Source organism: Triticum dicoccoides, chromosome 7B (assembly GCF_002162155.2).
Source record: "Triticum dicoccoides isolate Atlit2015 ecotype Zavitan chromosome 7B, WEW_v2.0, whole genome shotgun sequence".
Lineage (NCBI taxonomy): Eukaryota > Viridiplantae > Streptophyta > Magnoliopsida > Poales > Poaceae > Triticum > Triticum dicoccoides.
In genome coordinates this window covers 291,211,786-291,230,398 of record NC_041393.1, presented here as the reverse complement: position 1 = coordinate 291,230,398, position 18,613 = coordinate 291,211,786, and positions in this window count along the sequence as shown.

Here is an 18,613-nt window from a genome sequence, read left to right as displayed (position 1 = left end):
ATCTACCTCCCCCACGCCCGGACGGTGCCACACATCATGTGGAATCAACCCCTTCCCTGCCAGCTCCTCCAGCCACTGCACGGTGACATGCAACGGGATCCAGTCCCCCACGGCGCCGCTGGCCGTGGCGCCAGAGCCGGAGGAGGAAGCCTTCCTGCTTTCTTCGCTTTCTCCACCTTGGCCATGGAACCCTTTGCCATCGCCATGCAATCGAGAGGAGGAAGGAAGCAGAGGAGTCAGGGTGAGAGAAAGGAGATCTTAGGGCCGGACGTCTACCCCCAAATCTTTTATATCGCCAGACAAAATCTCCAGCCAGAACTCCCACTGTTAATCCCTGGATCAACGACCCATGTGACGGGGCTTTGCACAGAGCAGGAGGTACATGTCGTGGAGATCGTGCATGCAAATCGAGGAGCCACGCCCCCACTTTCCAACTAATGCACGATGTTACGGATTCTGCGCGCGGACACACTTATTCAAATCCTGAGATTTCCGGGATGAATCAATTCGATTGATTACCCACGATCCCTTTCCGAAAGGGCACGTGTCAGCCTGATTGACTGCCCTCCACGGGGACCCGTGTACTCGGCCACCAACCACCCGACTGGAGTCTTCTTCAGGATCGTAATGTGACGAGCTTGACGCCCCTTTGCGGGTTCACTTGGCCCTCTCGGTAGGCTCCAAGGCGCATGAGTCATAAACCTGAACTCGTAGAAGGCCTGCGCTGGCGTTCCCCTAGGATAAGGAGTGGCTTCTCTCTAGAGAGTCAGACCACATGCCGGCATTACCACTCGAGTTGTAATGGCATGCTCTCACTCAGGCCCCTCGTCTATCTCCTCTAAGAGACAAAACGAATGCCACCGTTTTTTTTCGACTATCAGCAACACCCGGTCATCTGGGTAAACCTAAAGTCTAGAATCTGTTGTGTTTTCGTCCAAGGAACAACAAGCCATGATTCACAAACACATTCCGAGTGCCCCAGCAGCACTCGGACTCAACCCAAGGATCGGTTTGTCTGTCCTACAAAATCTCAACCAATTCTGGGGCTAATGATGTAGTCACCTATTACTGGTAGGGTCAAGGACCCATCATTTGGGACCCACATGGGGCCCATCACCATCATAGGTAGGTCCCTGGACTGTGCCAACATTCGTATGCATACATCAGGAAGTTCACTCGGACGGCTCTGCGGCACTCAGACGATCACAGATCAATCGGCTGACGGTCCACCACTCGGACATCGAGGACAGGAGGACCTCATGGGAGCTGCAATGGTCGAGGAATCCTAAATCATCCACTAATTAGAGTTATAGCTACCGTTACCTGTAACTGTTGTAGTAGAGGCTCATTACACTAGTAACCGACTCATTCAATGACATTTATTGCCTCGGCAGTGTGGGAGACATGAGGCTGAGGTGCACTCTATATAAGAAGCACCCCTCTCCATAGCCACACATGTTCACTCTCTGTAACCATACCCATAAAATCAAAGCAAGCCCCAGGGCATGAGACGTAGGGTTTTTACCTCCACTGAGAGGGGCCTGAACTCGTTAAACACCGAGTGTTACACCTACACCATAGCTAGTCTCTGCCCCTTATTCGTACCCCTATTACTCATTGTCAGGATCGTAACCCCGACACTGACCCACTAGGCCGAACCGGCTCCCTAGATCTACCCTAACCTAGCCCGATCCCCAACTGCTGCCCCACTCGTCTCTCTCCCTCCTCCCGTGTGCCGCTAGCCTCGAGGGGCTCGACCCTGCAGTGGATCCCGCGCCCGCCCGACCACTGTAACAAGCCACTGCCGCCGGTGAGATTTTTCTTGCTATTCCCTTACCTCCTCTTCCCCTCCTTTTTAGTTTTGTGCTCGCTGCAGCCCTGACCCGTGCTCGTTGTCACTTGTTCTTCCCTTCAGGAGCTTGCAACAGTGTTGCAACATGTTTTCCAGCGAGATCCGCACCGGTCACTTCGCCTCTGGCGAGCAACCACACACCGCCTAACATGTCTTGATACGTCTCAAACGTATCAAAATTTTATTGTTTCATACTATTAGCATACCACTTTTACATACTTCTGAAAAAATTGAAATTATTTTTGTTTGACTAACCTTTTAATCAAATGCCAAAGGCTAGTTCCTATTTTCTATTATTTCCGGCTTGAGGCAAAAAATTCATGAACATGGAATGACCTAATTTTTTGTGTGAATTTCGTATGGAAAATTCTAGATTTTGGGTGAAGGGATCATCGTAAGGCGGGGCACAAGGGCGGTGTTGACACAAGTTTTTTGCATGGACGAAAACTCAGTTAAGAAGGCCTCAAATGGAAAAGTTTTCAACATGAAAAAATTTTGTATCATGAAAATGACAAACTTTGATGTTTGGGTCATCACCATTCGATCTCATCTAAAGGGCCGAAATTGTGCTCGAAGTACTAATATTTTGTATTCAGAGTATTGTTCGGCCAATTATGCCTGCAAGACTGCCACATATGAAAACGTGTCCTACACAGATTGTCTTGGTCTTGTCGGAACGGTTGATTTTCATATAAAAATCGTATTAATCCGAAGTTGTATGCAAAATTTTAAGTCGAAACTGCATGCTATGGTAGGAGATGGCCGGACCATTCCAGGGAATCATTCGGGTTCCTAATTTCTCTGCTACAGAATTCAAAAAATAGTCCATAAACCCCTCAATATGGCCTTGAATCAAAAAATTTCAACATGATAATTGTTCGTCTCGTCGAAATGGTTAAAATTGCTTTTGGTCTCATTTCCAACCGAGGTCGTTTACCACCTCAAAAGTGACGCGCAAGGTGCAGACAACTTTTAAACCGAACAATTTTGGAAAGTTTGGATTCCAAGTTGGACCCAAACTAGGGTTTGGATGTGAATCCAAACCTTTCCTTGAACGTGAAGTCTAGCTGCCCCTTATATGCATGAGGGGGGAAGGACCAATTGATACAACAATAAACAATCGAATAAATCCATCTACCACTTTTTTCCCTTCTCCCTTGTTCTTCTTCTTCCTCGTTCTTTTAATTGTAGGGTGGGAACCTTGAGGCCCTAGGGGCGATCAGGTCAACCTAGGGAAGACCATAGCCGCCACACGCGCTGACAGTGTCCCTCTCGAGCGTGTGGGGTTTTGAGTCTATAGAAGCACCGACCATATTGCTTGCGTACCGCGCTTCTAGCTGGGTCTCCCTCGACGTGAGCTATGCTCTATCACCCTGGCAACGAGGGTACACAATGATGTGTTCTGTGCAAATAGGTGACACACGACCTTGGGGCGCGGACTTCAATCGACTTGCACGAGGGACCCTCGTGGGGGTTATGGATGTCGGTTGGAGATCTTCTTCCGCTGCAAGAAAGCTAATTTTATGGAAAAATCCCTTAAAATTTTAGTATGATCAGAGTTATGGATCCGCGGATATTTCAAAAATGGTTCTCGGCCTTAGAAACAGTACTGAAAATAGAGAGGAAACAACGAGAAACAATGGAAGAGAGATCCAATCTCGAAGGGGCTCTCACTCTCCGGGAGCCATGGAGGTCAAGGACCAGAGGGGGAACCCTTCTCCCACCGAGGAGGAAGGCCAAGGTAGAAGAAGAAGGAGAGGGGCCTATCTCCCCCTCTCTTCTAGTGACGCCGGAGTACCACTAGGGGAAACATCATCGCCACCATCTTCTTCATCAACTTCAGCAACTTTGTCAACATCTTCCTCCCTCTCTATGCAACAGAGTACTCTCCATCAACCCACTATATTCTCAACTTGAACATGGTGTTTTATGCTATATATTACTCCCTCCGTTCGGAATTACTTGTCTCGAAAATTGATGTATCTAGACGTATTTTAGTTCTAGATACATCCATTTCCGAGACAAGTAATTTCGAACGGAGGGAGTATTATCTAATGATGTGTTGCATCTCTATTATGTCTAGGTAGTTTCTTTTTGTCCTATGGGTTAATTGTGATACGCTATGGTTGATTTGAGTTTTATGTTATTAAGATGTTGTCCTATGGCGCCCACTGTTTGCGCACACTTGTGGGATTCATGTTGTAGGGTGTTACTTTGCTTATGGTGGGTTGCTGGACTGACTTAAACCAAAACACCAGTTCGTGAGTTGTTGCAAATGAGATTAAAGAGGAACCTAAACCTTAATGCTATTCTTTGGTTTTATCTTAATTAATCTTTGGTATTTGCGGATGCTTGCTAGAGTTCCAATCATAAGTACTTGCAGATAATGGATTTTGCTACATGTTAGCATAGTCCTCCCCGTATCAAAAGTGCAATAGATGATTATCATGGTATTGTCATATCGAATTGCCTAGGGACAACCCTTTTCTTATAGTTATTTCAAAATCATTTACTTTATTGTTACTTTGCAATACATCAAGTAACCTTTATTTGTAAGCTCTTTATTATTTTGTAAGCCTGTATTTTAGTACTCGCAAAGTAGATTTATTTCTTGTTTCTAGATTAAGAAAACATTCAGTGTGTATAGTTGTATTAGTCGTTGATAGAACTTGAGAGAATACCAATCCTACCTTTAGCTCCTCGTTATGTTCAACACTCTACTCACCGAAGAGGCTACAATAGATCCCCTACACATGTGGGTTATCAAGAACTTTCCTAGGAGCATTGCCGGGGAGAAATAGCGTAGGGTGAATATACTCGTGTGCGCTTATTGGATTTACCACTAAGTAGATTTTATTTTCAGTTCTTAGTTGTTCTCTATCTTTAGTTATGGATATGGAAGACGGAACACCAAAAAAATTAGTTGTACTTGCTACCCAAGGAGATGAGGAACCTCCTAAAACCCTCAATGCTGCTTATGTAGAACTCACTGAATATTTATTCTCATTGAATGATTTGGATAGAACCCCATTGAACTTGATAATGGGAGTCACTTTGGATCAACATGAATACTTTAACGATTACCGCTTGACTCAAAAGGGAAACACTTGTGGGATCAAATAAATATGTTGCATTGGTATGCCAGAAATTTGTGTTCTATACATGATTTTACTTGTTGCTCTACAAAGGACTCTGAATACCTTTTCTTCCAATGTGTGTACATTGATAATGAAATTTTAGCTTATTATGCTAATGGTTTTTATGATAACTATGATGTTGAACAAATTGATGAATTTGTTGCTTTTAAAGGTGAATATGAAATTGCTTATTTGCTTGAAAAGCACGTTGATACTCCTTACAGGTCTGGAATTTTTTCCATACTTAAATATTGCTACGAAAACTATAAATACAATGCTCATATTCATGATTATATTAAGAGAGTATCCACTGCCGAAGAAGGGATTGATGTTTCGTAGGAATCTACGGAAGAAGAAGTTGTTGAAACTTTGAGCTGATTAGATGAAAAAGATAAGGAGGAGAGTGAAGAACAAAAGGAGGAAGGCGGATAGCTATCCATGCCCACCTTCTAATGAGAGTAACTCTTTAACTAATACATTGTTTAATTGCCCTCCATGCTTACGAGAGGATGAGTGCTATGTTCATGAATGCTACAATCCCTTGAATTCGTTTGAAATATCCCTTTTTGATGAACTTGATGCTTTCTATCTTATGCCCTTGATGTTGGTACTAAATCTGGCAGATCTCGGGTAGGGGGTCCTGAGCTGTGGATCTAGGAACGATGGGTAACAGGAGACAAGCGACATGATGTTTACCCAGGTTTGGGCCCTCTGAGGAGGTAAAACCCTATGTCCTGCTTTGATTGTATTGATGATGGAGTATCGTGTACAAGATGATCTACCTCGAGATCGTATGCTGTGTTCTAAACCCTAAGGTAGGTACTTGTGATTGTGTCTCTACGGACTAAAACCCTCTGGCTTATATAGGCACCAGGGGTATCTAGGGTTACACATGGTTGGTTGCCAACTAGGAATGGACATGCTGACAGGTGGAGTAGTCCTTGGAGTACACGCCAAGTTTTCGGCAGTGTCCATCTTGATCACATCTGCTTTGAGGCTTTTGGAGTCCTTCCTTGTGAGATCGGTGGGCCATAAGCTCAACCAATGGACCGTGGGCCAACTAGCTTGGTACCCCTTAGTCTAGCACACCGTCATTAGCCTCTGAACTTGCCTTTGAAGTCGAGGATGTCAGATATATCTTCGGACCAATGTTCCCGGCTTGAAGTCTTCGGCTTAGTAGGCGAGTTCTTCTCTCTAGGTGGTTTTCAGGTAAACCCAAGAACTGCTATACTTAGTGCAATTATGGAGCCTCCCTTTAATGGGACCGCCCGCCAACCACATGTTTTAGGGGTCATACTTCAGCATCCGAAGTCTTGAGATAACTTAGCCTTGAAGGCCTGCCGCATAGGTGTGTATAATGCTCTGGCCTGATAGCTTTTACCAAACCGTCAACACCCATGTTGCTTGAGCGAGCCAGTTATTATAGCTCAAATCGCAGCCCGAGGGAACTTTCTAATTGGCACATCTCATCAACACAGAGATCATGCTCCGTATTTTGGGGGATATCATCAAGAATTGTTTCACCCCTTGCACGCATAATGGCACCAAGGACTGGAAAGTGGCGATTCATCCGGCGCAGTAAAAGGGACCCTTGGTCTGTCACTAACGTATAAAGGCAAGGGGCAGTAATCCCACTTTTCCCTACACTTCCATCTCTTGCGGCATTGCTCAAAGCCTCCAGAGCTCCATCGCCGCAGATCCATTCCCAAACCTCTAAGCCTTTTTCCAGTGCCCGCATCTCCCCACCGGTGATGGATGATGCCAATCTGAAGGGCTAACGGGTGGCTTCCAATGTCACAGAGGGTACCATCCTAGAGCTCCGGGCTGTGGGGTACATCCCCGCCGGTGTCACCTGCCGGACTCTAGAGCCCAACCAATGCATCCCCACTCCCAAGCAAGGGAGAGGGTGATCTTCGTCCCCCACTTTGTCCGAAGGCTTGAGGTTCCCCTCGCAACCCTTTGTGCAAGGGGGGGAGGGTTCTCTTCTAATACGGGCTAGATTTTCATGATCTAGCCCAAAAATCTATTATGCACCTCATAGCGATCATCATCGTGTGTGAGGCTTTCTTTCTCATTGAGCCACACTTTGGCTTATGGCTGAAGACGTTCAACATCAAGCCGAAGATCAGCGACACTCAATTAGCTAAATGCGACAGGGCCATGATCAACAAACTCCAAAAGGTGACTTGGCGAGAAGGCACCTTTGTGGAGACAATTAAACATGGAAGCAAGAGTGGTTTCACATCACTGAGCTGCCTGATGAAGGCCAAACGTAGACCCCAACTTTCTTAGCAGGGCCCCCGAGGAGGTTCGTTTCATGGATGAAGCATGGTCTTGATTGGGGCAATCCTGAGGAGGTGGCGATGCTCCAGGAGTGGATCCAGTCCATGAAGGACAAGGACATCAAGCTAGTGGATGTGATCCTGATCGTGCTCCAATGCTGCATCCTTCCACTTCAACTACAGGCCAGTTTGATGTGGCTTTATAAGCCCGAGGACGTAGTAACAGTGCATAATTTCTTCCACACCAACCTAGACGGGATGTGGATGACGCTTTTCAAGCTATTTCAGAACGAATTCCCCGCGAAAGGGGAAGACTATGGACTTGACACCAAACATGGCCCAACCGAGGTAATAGGAGCCTTACTCGTGTTTGTTTACTTTCACCACCTTTCAATTTCCTTATTCAGAATCATCATTGTTTACCCTTCCCCTTCCAGAAATGGCTTGCCAAGGCGCAGAAGATGAAGTGCATGTCACCATTGCCCGAGGAGGCCCTGACTCCTTAGCTCGAGTCCCTTTTCGCCAAGGCACCATATGTGGTCCCAGCCAGGGAGAAGAAGGAGCAGAACAGGAGGGAAGGTTTGCACACCCCATGTCTTTTGGATGCCAAATCCAAGGACACTCATGCCTCCTCCATCTGCGAAGAGGAAGAGGTGAAGGAGGAAGATAAGGAGGGTGAGGGGGAAGGAGTGTCTTCCCCCAAAAGAAAAAGGGCGGCGTCCGAAGACGTCGAGGACAACGACCCTCCTCAGGCCCATAGGAGGCGTCGAAAAGACTTCGCAGACCAGCTCGGCAAGCCGTTCGTCTCCACCAAGGTGGTGCACTAAGATTCTTCACAAGGCGACCTCCTACCACTACGCAAGGCAAAGCCATTGCCGAGGAGGTACTTAACTGAATACCTTTGCTTAACATGTTTATGTATACACATCCTTGACACATGACCCATGCTTGCCTTTATAGCATGCAGCGCGCCTTCCTCGACAACTGGTCGTCAGTTTCAAACAGACGAGCATGACGCTGAATAGCTTCTGGCCCACAGAGACTAGAATCAGGGAAGCCTTCAAAGGCCTTTTAAAAGTTTTTGAGGTACGCCATATATAAATTGTTTATCATTTTAGGGATTCCTAGGTATTTTGTTGACACCCAGCCTACCTAATAGCCCTTGATGGACGTATCTGGAAAGAGTTGTCCGGAGACTATAAAAAAGATTAACTACCGATGTGCACATAGGAGCGTAATGATCAGTAGCCCCCGAGCCCCAAGTTAGTTTTGATAAACTGACTTGGGGGTCATTTATTTTGTTTTGTGTAATTCATATAAGAGCGAGAATGCAGTAGCCCCTGACACTCTGATCAGATTGATAAAGCCGACAAGAGGATCGATATCGATATCAGAGACAAATAATAATTTTAATTTATAGGCCTCGATGTTGGCTCCAACATCCAACTCTGAGGTTGGCGGAGCTAAATCACAAGCTAGCGCGGCCCGAAGAGGACATGGATCTGCTTAAGAACTAGATGGATCAAGTGCAAGGTAAGCAAGAAGAACTTCCCTAAACCTTTAAAAGATATTGCAGAGATTGTTTAACACATGCATTTTTAATTGTTTTTCAACCGCCACTTCGGAGCTTGGGGTCCTTCAAGCTGAGCTTAAAAAGGCTCAGCAAGAAGCCAAACAACAAAAGGCTGCAGCGAAGAAGGTCAGTGAAGAGTTGGTCGAGGAGAACGCAACTCGTGGCAAGGACCAAGCCCAGGTTACCGAGGTCGAGGAGGACCTGAAGGGTTTGTATGCAGAGCGCGGCATCCTTCAGGATGACCAAAATAAGAAGGCTGCCAAGCTCGAGAAATTGAGGTTGGCATGCAAAGAGGCCCAGACCCAGGCCCGGGCGGACCACAACGAGCTTCAGCAAGTGAAAGCAAATCACCACTGGTAAGCCATACTTGATTTGATGCGTTTTCGGTGAAATCTGGTTCGCCCAGCTTACGTAAATCTGACGTTCCTTAGATGCTTTCATGGACCTGCCGTGAAGCGCGTTGGATGTCAGCCGCTAGTATGGTTCCATTGAAGATGACCCCGAGCAGAAGAGCTTTTGGGGGCAGTTCCAGGCACCGTCCCATCGACCGCTGCTAAACAATCAAATGAAGCAGCTGATGGAATTGTACTGCGTGGCGATGCCGGTCATGGAGGACATCTGCATCAACCTCTGGCCCCAAGATCCATTGCTGAGAAGCTACTTCGGCCTAGTGAAGCGGCTCTAAGATGCCAGCCCACAAGTCCTCCGCAAAATGCACTCTGCCTGCCTAGAATATGCGTGTGTGAGGACGCATTACCCCGATACCAATGCGGAATAAGTTGCTTTAGGCCCCCCTGCAAGGAAGAACTGGACTCACGAGAGGTACATGGTCGAGGTGTTGGAAGGTGCTCGGTTCATCTCGACTCAGTGTAGCAAAGACAACCTGCTTTTCTAGATGTTTCTTCGGAATGCCGAGTGGAAGTGCAACTAATCCTCAGGTGTTTTTGGTAATTCATAACAACATATATCTCGTCAAACTAATATCCATTCAAGTTAAAGATTTCAGGAAGTTCAGTGATTGGCATGGCAAGGACTAGTGATTGTGGACCCCTCAAAATGCCATGGACATGGATTGGCAAAAGCTCAAGACTCTACATTTTTGGTTAACTGATCCAAGATCACATTGAGTCCATAGGAAAGCCAATTCTATTAAAAGGGGATAAGGTTTTGATTATGATCTATTTTCTCAAGTGCTTAGTGATATTTCCCCCAAACCCTCAACCACTTTCTCTATCCAAATCTGCCCAAAACTCTACAATCCAACTCGGCCCCACCAAAACTTCTCTATCTGGACCCACCGAGTTCATTTAGACACAACCACAACCAAACACTAACAAATCGGGTCCACCGATATGGATCTCGGTCCCACCGAGATAGCCTTCCCAACTCTATGCAACCTATTGAAATTATTTTGGTCTTACTGAGGTTTGCAGTCGGTGCCATCGAGTTGGCTTTCCAACCTTCTGTTACTTATTGCACTTGTTTCGGTCTCACCGAGATGATGCAACCGGTACCACCGAAGCGAGGTTTTTTCCTACCATTGCACATCGGTTGCTCTGAGTTGTTTCGAGTTGGTCCCACAGAGACCTCCAATGTTCATATCTTTTACATAGGTCGGTGCCACAGAGATTTCTGATCGGTGCCATCGAGTTGGGTCAAAAGTGTGTAATGGTTGGATTCTGTGTGGAGACTATATATACCCCTCCACCCCCTCTTACTTAGTAAGAGATCCATCAGAATGCGCCTGCACTTCCACTACTCATTTTCTGAGTCATGTGTTGAGAACAAGAGATTCCATTCCTACCATTTGAATCTTGATTTCTAGCCTTCCCCAAGTTGCTTTCCACTCAAATCCTTCTTCCACCATTGCCAAATCTGTGATAGAGAGTTGAGTGTTTGGGAGACTATCATTTCAATCACAAGAGTGATGTCTACTACGCAACATTCTTCTTGTAGACACGTGTTGGGCCTCCAAGCGCAGAGTTTTGTAGGATAGTAGCAAATTTCCCTCAAGTGGATGACCTAAGGTTTATCAATCTGTGGGAGGCATAGGATGAAGATGGTCTCTCTCAAACAACCCTGCAACCAAATAACAAAGAGTCTCTTGTGTCCCCAACACACCCAATACAATGGTAAATTGTATAGGTGCACTAGTTCGGTGAAGAGATGGTGATAGAAGTGTAATATGGATGGTAGATATAGGTTTTTGTAATCCAAAAATATGAAAACAACAAGGTAGCAAGTAGTAAAACCGAGCAAAAATAGAATTACAATGCTTGGCAACAAGGCCTAGGGTTCATACTTTCACTAGTGCAAGTTCTCTCAACAATGATAAGATAATTGGATCATATACAATCCCTCAATGTGAGACAAAAGTCACTCCAAAGTTCCTATCGCGGAGAACATAAGATGAAATTGCTTGTAGGGTACGAAACCACCTCAAAGTTATTCTTTCCGATCAATCCATTGAGCTTTCCTATAAGTGTCACAAACAACCCTAGAGTTCGTAGTAAAATAACACCATATGATACACATCAATAAACCCTAATGTCACCTAGATACTCTAATGTCACCACAAGTATCCATGGGTCAATTATACGATATGCATCAAACAACTTCAGATTCATAATATTCAATCCAACACAAAGAACCTCAAAGAGTGCCCCAAGATTTCTACCAGAGAAACAAGGACGAAAACGTGCATCAACCCCTATGCATAGATTACCCCAATGTCACCTCAAGAATCCGCGAGTTGAGTGCCAAAAGATACATCAAGTGAATCAATAGAATACCCCATTATCACCACGGGTATCCCACGCAAGACATACATCAAGTGTTCTCAAATCCATAATAGTATTCAATCCGATAATAGTGAAACCTCAAAGGTAAAAGGTCAATTCATCACAAGAAGGTAGAGGGGGAAGAATACCATAATATCCAGCTATAGTAACAAGGCTCGCGATACATCATGATCGTGCCTAATAAGAACACGAGAGAGAGAGAGAGATCAAACATATAGCTATTGGTACATACCCTCAGCCCTGAGGGTGAACTACTCCATCCTCATCATGGAGAGCGCTGGGATGATGAAGATGGCCACCGGTGATTGTTTCCCCCTCCGACAGGTTGCCGGAACGGGCCCCCGATTGGTTTTTTGTGGCTACAGAGGCTTGCGGCGGTCGAACTCCCGATCTAGGTTTATTTTTGGGGGTTTCTATATTTATATGAATTTTTGGCATCGAGAACAAGTCATTGGGGTCCACGAGGCGACGACAAGACAGGGGGGCACGCCCTAGGGGGGGGGTGCCTTCCACCCTAGTGGAGGCCTCGTGGCTCTTATGGCGCAACTCTGTTGCTTCGGGGGCTTCTTCTGGTCCAAAAAAATCACCGTAAATTTTCAGGTCATTTGGACTCTGTTTGGTATTCTTTTTCTATAAAACTCAAAAACAAGAAAAAACAGAAACTGGCACTAGGCTCTAGGTTAACGGGTTAGTCCCAAAAAGCATATAAAATATCATATAAATGCATATAAAGCATCCAAGATGGATAATATAATAGCATGGAACAATAAAAAATTATAGATATGTTGAGACGTGTCAAGCATCCCCAAGCTTAATTCCCGCTCATCCTTGAGTAGGTAAACGATAAAACATTTTTTTTGATGTGGAATGCTAGCAAGTCCACAAGTTTGATCAATGATAATTTCAATCACTTTTTGTAGCATCATTATATATCATAACAGTAGCTCATATCATAAAGCTTCTCATGATCAAGTAACAAGCTATTCACATGTTAAAGCATAGACCATAAACTTTCTTGAAAACTAACAAACTATGTTCTCAGTCATCAAACAATTGCAATTCATCTTATTTTCAGGGTGGGTCTATGTAAGAGCATTGATTTAGCAAATCCCACTTACTCAACTATCATATAGTCTTCCATGATTGCTACCACTCAAAGCATATTTTTAGAACAAATAGCATCCATCGAACACAGAGAAAGATAGGGGCTTAATGTTTCGCCTCCCAACTTACTTATCATATTGATAATTGTCAACAATAATAATTCATGATCAAGTATATTTGAATGGCCATATATGCTTAGATCACATGATGCTTGCCAACTAAAGAGTAGGTTGGAATGAGAAGGAATACTACTAACTCTTGCATAAAAGTAAAAGATAGGCCCTTCGCAGAGGGAAGTTGGGATTTGCAAAGGTGCCAGAGCTCAAAGCTTTTAAAACATAGATGAAAATAATTTTGAGAGGTATGCTTTCGTTGTCAACATAACAACCAAGAGTTCCCAATATCTTCCATACTAGATACATTATAGGCGGTTCCCAAATAGAATGGTAAAGTTTTTACTCCCCCACCACGAACAAGCACATTCCATGGCTGGTCCAAAACAACGGGTATCGTCCAACTATCAACAATCCTGGGTTTTTTTTGTTTAATTATTTGCGATTTCGTTTTTGATCTTTTGATCATAGGACTGGGCATCCCAATTACTAGCCACTCTCTCGTGAATGATAAGTGAATAAACACTCATCATGAGAATAACCCACCTAGCATGGAAGATACAGACAACCCCTAGTCTCTACATGAGCGATTCAGGCATACACAATAGATTATTATTTGAAGGTTTAGAGTTTGGCACATGGAAATTTACTTGGAACGACATGTAAATAGCGCATATAGGTAGATATGGTGGACACTCATGGAAGGAACTTGGTTCAAGGATTATGGATGCACAAGCAGTATTCCCGCTTAGTGTAGAAAATTTGGCTAGCAAAAGATTCTAAATAGCAAGCACCACATGTTGGAGGATCCATAACAATATAACTTCTATACAAATATACCCAAGCATAACTCATTATGTTGTCTTCCTTGTTCAACTTCAACTAATTTGCTCAAGTTTTAAAATATTTAATGGGTCTCACAATCATAGAAGATGTCCAGGATAGTATATTTATATGTGAAATCTCTCTTCCTTCAATATTCTTTCATGAATTGTTCAAGTGACCAATACTATGTTTGCTAACTTTCAATAAATTTACCACCTATACTTCTCATATGTGAAGTCATTACTCCCCATGGGTTAAGCATATGAAACATATATAACTTCAGATTTATGATATTCAATTCATTCAACCATTTGCTCATAGGATATAAGTGAAGCACACGAGTAAATGACAAACTACCCCAAAAAGATATAAGTGAAGATCAATGAGTAGTCAAATAATTATTTAGCTATGTGAAGACTCTCTCTCATTTAAAAATCAGATCCAATGTATTTTATTCAAATAGCAAGCAAAACAAAGTAAAATGACATTGCAAGGATAGCACATATCATGTGAAGAAGCAAAAACTTAGGCTCAACCAAAACTGACAGATAATTGTTGAAGAAGAAAGGTGGAATGCCAACCGGGGCATCCCCAAGCTTAGATGCTTGAGACTTCTTGAAATATTAATCAGGGATGCCTTGGGAATCCCCAAGCTTGAGCTTTTGTGTCTCCTTAATTCCTCTCATATCACTGTTTCCCTAAATCTTAAAAACTTCATCCACAGAAAACTCAACAAGAACTCATGAGATAAGTTAGTATAAATCAATGCAAAACCTTATTGTTCTCTACTATAGGAAATCACTATAATCATTATTTGATATTGCCTACTAAATGCCTCTGCATATTTAATACTCATATCATCAAATAGAATCATTAAACAGACAAACATATGCAAACAATGAAAACATAGCAACAATCTGTCTAAACAGAATAGTCTGTAAAGAATGCAAGAGGAATCATAATTCCCTAAATCAAAAACTCTAAAAAATTACCACACTTTAGAAAATTTGTTGCACCTTACTATGTAAATTTCAAGATTTTATCATGTTCTGACTATTCACCAATATACAAAACATAACAACAAACTTTCTGTTTTCAAACAGCAACATACAGACTTCTAAAATAAGCATGGTAAAGGATATACTTGACCTTTTTATTGAACAAAAATAAATAAACATGTCTCTGAATAACATCAAGAAAATATACACAAAAGAAAATGACGCTCCAAGAAAAACACATATCATGTGGTGAATAAAAATATAGCTACAAGTAAGGTTACCCGTGAACGAAGACGAAAGAGGGGATGCCATCCGGGGCATCCCCGAGCTTAGTTGCTTGGTTGTCCTTGAATATTACCTTGGGGTTCCTTGGGCATCCCCAAGCTTAGCCTCTTGCCACTCTTTGTTCCTTAGTCCATCAAAACTTCACCCAGAACTTGAAAACTTCACAACAGAAAACTCAACAGAAAATCTTATGAGATCCGTTAGTATAAGAAAGCAAATCACCACTTAGGTACTGTTGTGAACTCATTCTAAATTAATATTGGTGTTATATCTACTGTATTCCAACTTCTCCATGGTTCATACCCCTCGATACTACTCATAGATTCATCAAAATAAGCCAACAACACATAGAAAACACAATCTGTTTAAAACAGAACAGTCTATAGCAATCTGGAAACTTCATATACTTCTGTAACTCCAATTTCTTAAAAATAATTAGGACAACTTAGGCAATTTGTACATAAATCATGTTTAAAAAATTCAGATGAAAAGCACGTTCCAGTGAATTTTCAAAATTCCTGGACTGAGATCAAAAGTTTCTGTTTTTGCACAGAATCAAGTCAATTATCATCCACACTATCCCAAAGGCTTCACTTGGCACTTCATTGAAACAAAAGCTATAAAACATATTAATACATTAGAATAATCATGTGAACACACAAAAACAGTAGGTATAAGTATTGGGTTGTCTCCCAACAAGTGCTTTTCTTTAATGCCTTTCTAGCTAGGCATGATGATTTCAATGATGCTCACATAAAAGATAAGAATTGAAACATAATGAGAGCATCATGAAGCATATGACTAGCACATTTAAGTCTAACACACCTCATATGCATAGGTATTTTGTGAGCAAACAACTTATGGTAACAAGAATCGACTAGCATAGGAAGGTAAAACAAGCAAAACTTCAAGATTTTCAACACATAGAGAGAAAACTTGATATTATTGCAATTCCTACAAGCATATGTTCCTCCCTCATAGTAATTTTCAGTAGCATAATGAATGAATTCAAAAATATAACTATCACATAAAGCACTCTTCTTCTCATGAATAGTAGTGGGAGCAAACTCAACAAAATAACTATCATGTGAGGCATAATCCAATTGAAAATTAAAATCAAGATGACAAGTGTCATGGTTATAGTTATTCTTTATAGCATACATGTCATCACAATAATCATCATAGATAGCAACTTTGTTCTCATAATCAATTGAAACCTCTTCCAAAATAGTGGATTCATCACTAAATAAAGTCATGACCTCTCCAAATCCACAATCATAATTATCACAATAAGATTCAACAACCTCAAAAATAGTGGGATCATTACTTCCTAAAGTTGACACTCTTCCAAACCCACTTTCATCAATATAATCATCATAGATAGGAGGCATGCTTTCATCATAATAAATTTTCTCATCAAAACACGGGGGATAAAAATAATACCATCTTCATCAAACATAGAATCCCCAAGCTTGTGGCTTTGCATATCATTAGCATCATGGATATTCAAGGAATTCATACTCACAACATTGCAATCATGCTCATCATAGAAAGATTTTATGCCAAATATTTTATAGACTTCTTCTTCTAACACTTGAGCACACTTGTCCTTTCCATCATTTTCAGAAAAGATATTAAAAAGATGAAGCATATGAGGCAACCCCAATTCCATTTTTTTGTAATTTTCTTCTATAGACTAAACTAGTGATAAAACAAGAAACTAAAAGATATGATGGCAAGATCTAAAGATATACTTTCAAGCACTCACCTCCCCGGCAACGGCGCCGGAAAAGAGCTTGATTTCTACTATGCAACCTTCTTCTTGTAGACTCGTGTTGGGCCTCCAAGCGCAGAGTTTTGTAGGACAGTAGAAAATTTCCCTCAAGTGGATGACCTAAGGTTTATCAATCCGTGGGAGGCGCAGGATGAAGATGGTCTCTCTTAAACAACCCTGCAACCAAATAACAAAGAGTCTCTTGTGTCCCTAACACACCAAATACAATGGTAAATTGTATAGGTGCACTAGTTCAGCGAAGAGATGGTGATACAAGTGCAATATGGATGGTAGATATAGGTTTTTGTAATCCAAAAATATGAAAACAGCAAGGTAGCAAGTAGTAAAACTGAGCAAAAATAGAATTACAATGCTTGGCAACAAGGCCTAGGGTTCATACTTTCACTAGTGCAAGTTCTCTCAACAGTGATAACATAATTGGATCATATACAATCCCTCAACGTGCGACAAAAGTCACTCCAAAGTTCCTATCGCGGAGAACATAAGATGAAATTGCTTGTAGGGTACGAAACCACCTCAAAGTTATTCTTTCCGAACAATCCATTGAGCTATTCCTATAAGTGTCACAAACAACCCTAGAGTTCATAGTAAAATAACACCATATGATACACATCAATCAATCCTAATGTCACCTAGATACTCTAATGTCACCACAAGTATCCATGGGTCAATTATACGATATGCATCAAACAACTTCAGATTCATAATATTCAATCCAACACAAAGAACCTCAAAGAGTGCCCCATGATTTCTACCGGAGAAACAAGGACGAAAACGTGCATCAACCCCTATGCATAGATTACCCCAATGTCACCTCAAGATTTCGCGAGTTGAGTGCCAAAACATACATCAAGTGAATCAATAGAATACCCCATTGTCACCTCGGGTATCCCACACAAGACATAGATCAAGTGTTCTCAAATCCATAATAGTATTCAATCCGATAATAGTGAAACCTCAAAGGTAAAATGTCAATTCATCACAAGAAGGTAGAGCGGGAAGAACACTAGAAGATCGAACTATAGTAATAAGGCTCGCGATACATCAAGATCATGCCAAGTAAGAACACAAGAGAGAGAGAGAGATCAAACACAGAGCTACTGGTACATACCCTCAGCCCCGAGGGTGAACTACTCCCTCCTCATTATGGAGAGTGCCAGGATGATGAAGATGGCCACCGGTGATGGTTTTCCCCTCCGGCAGGGTGCCAGAACGGGCTCCTGATTGGTTTTTCGTGGCTACAGAGGCTTGTGGTGGCGGAACTCCTGATCTTGGTTAATTTATGAGGGTTTCTACATTTATAGGAATTTTTGGCATCAAGAACAAGTCAGGGGGGTCCATGAGGCGGCGACAAGACAGGGGCGCACCCTAGGGGGGGGGGCGCCCTCCACCCTTGTGGAGGCCTCATGGCTCTTCTGGCACAACTCTTTTGCTTCAAGGGCTTCTTCTGGTCAAAAAAAATCACCATAAAGTTTCAGGTCATTTGGACTCCGTTTGGTATTCCTTTTCTGTAGAACTCAAAAACAAGGAAAGAACAAAAATTGGCACTGGGCTCTAGGTTAATGGGTTAGTCCCAAAAATCATATAAAATTGCATGTAAATGCATATAAAGCATCCAAGATGGATAATTTAATAGCATGGAAAAATAAAAAATTATAGATACATTGGAGTTGTATCAAAGAGCAAGGAGTTCATCATCAACACATTATCTATTACCTTTTGCAGAGTGGTGTCTCCTAGATTCATTAGGCATCGCTTGAGAGCCTTCGACGTGATGTGGAGTTGAACCAAGAAGTTTGTAAGGGCAAGGAGAACGCATACTCCATGAAAATCTACCCTAGTGAGGCA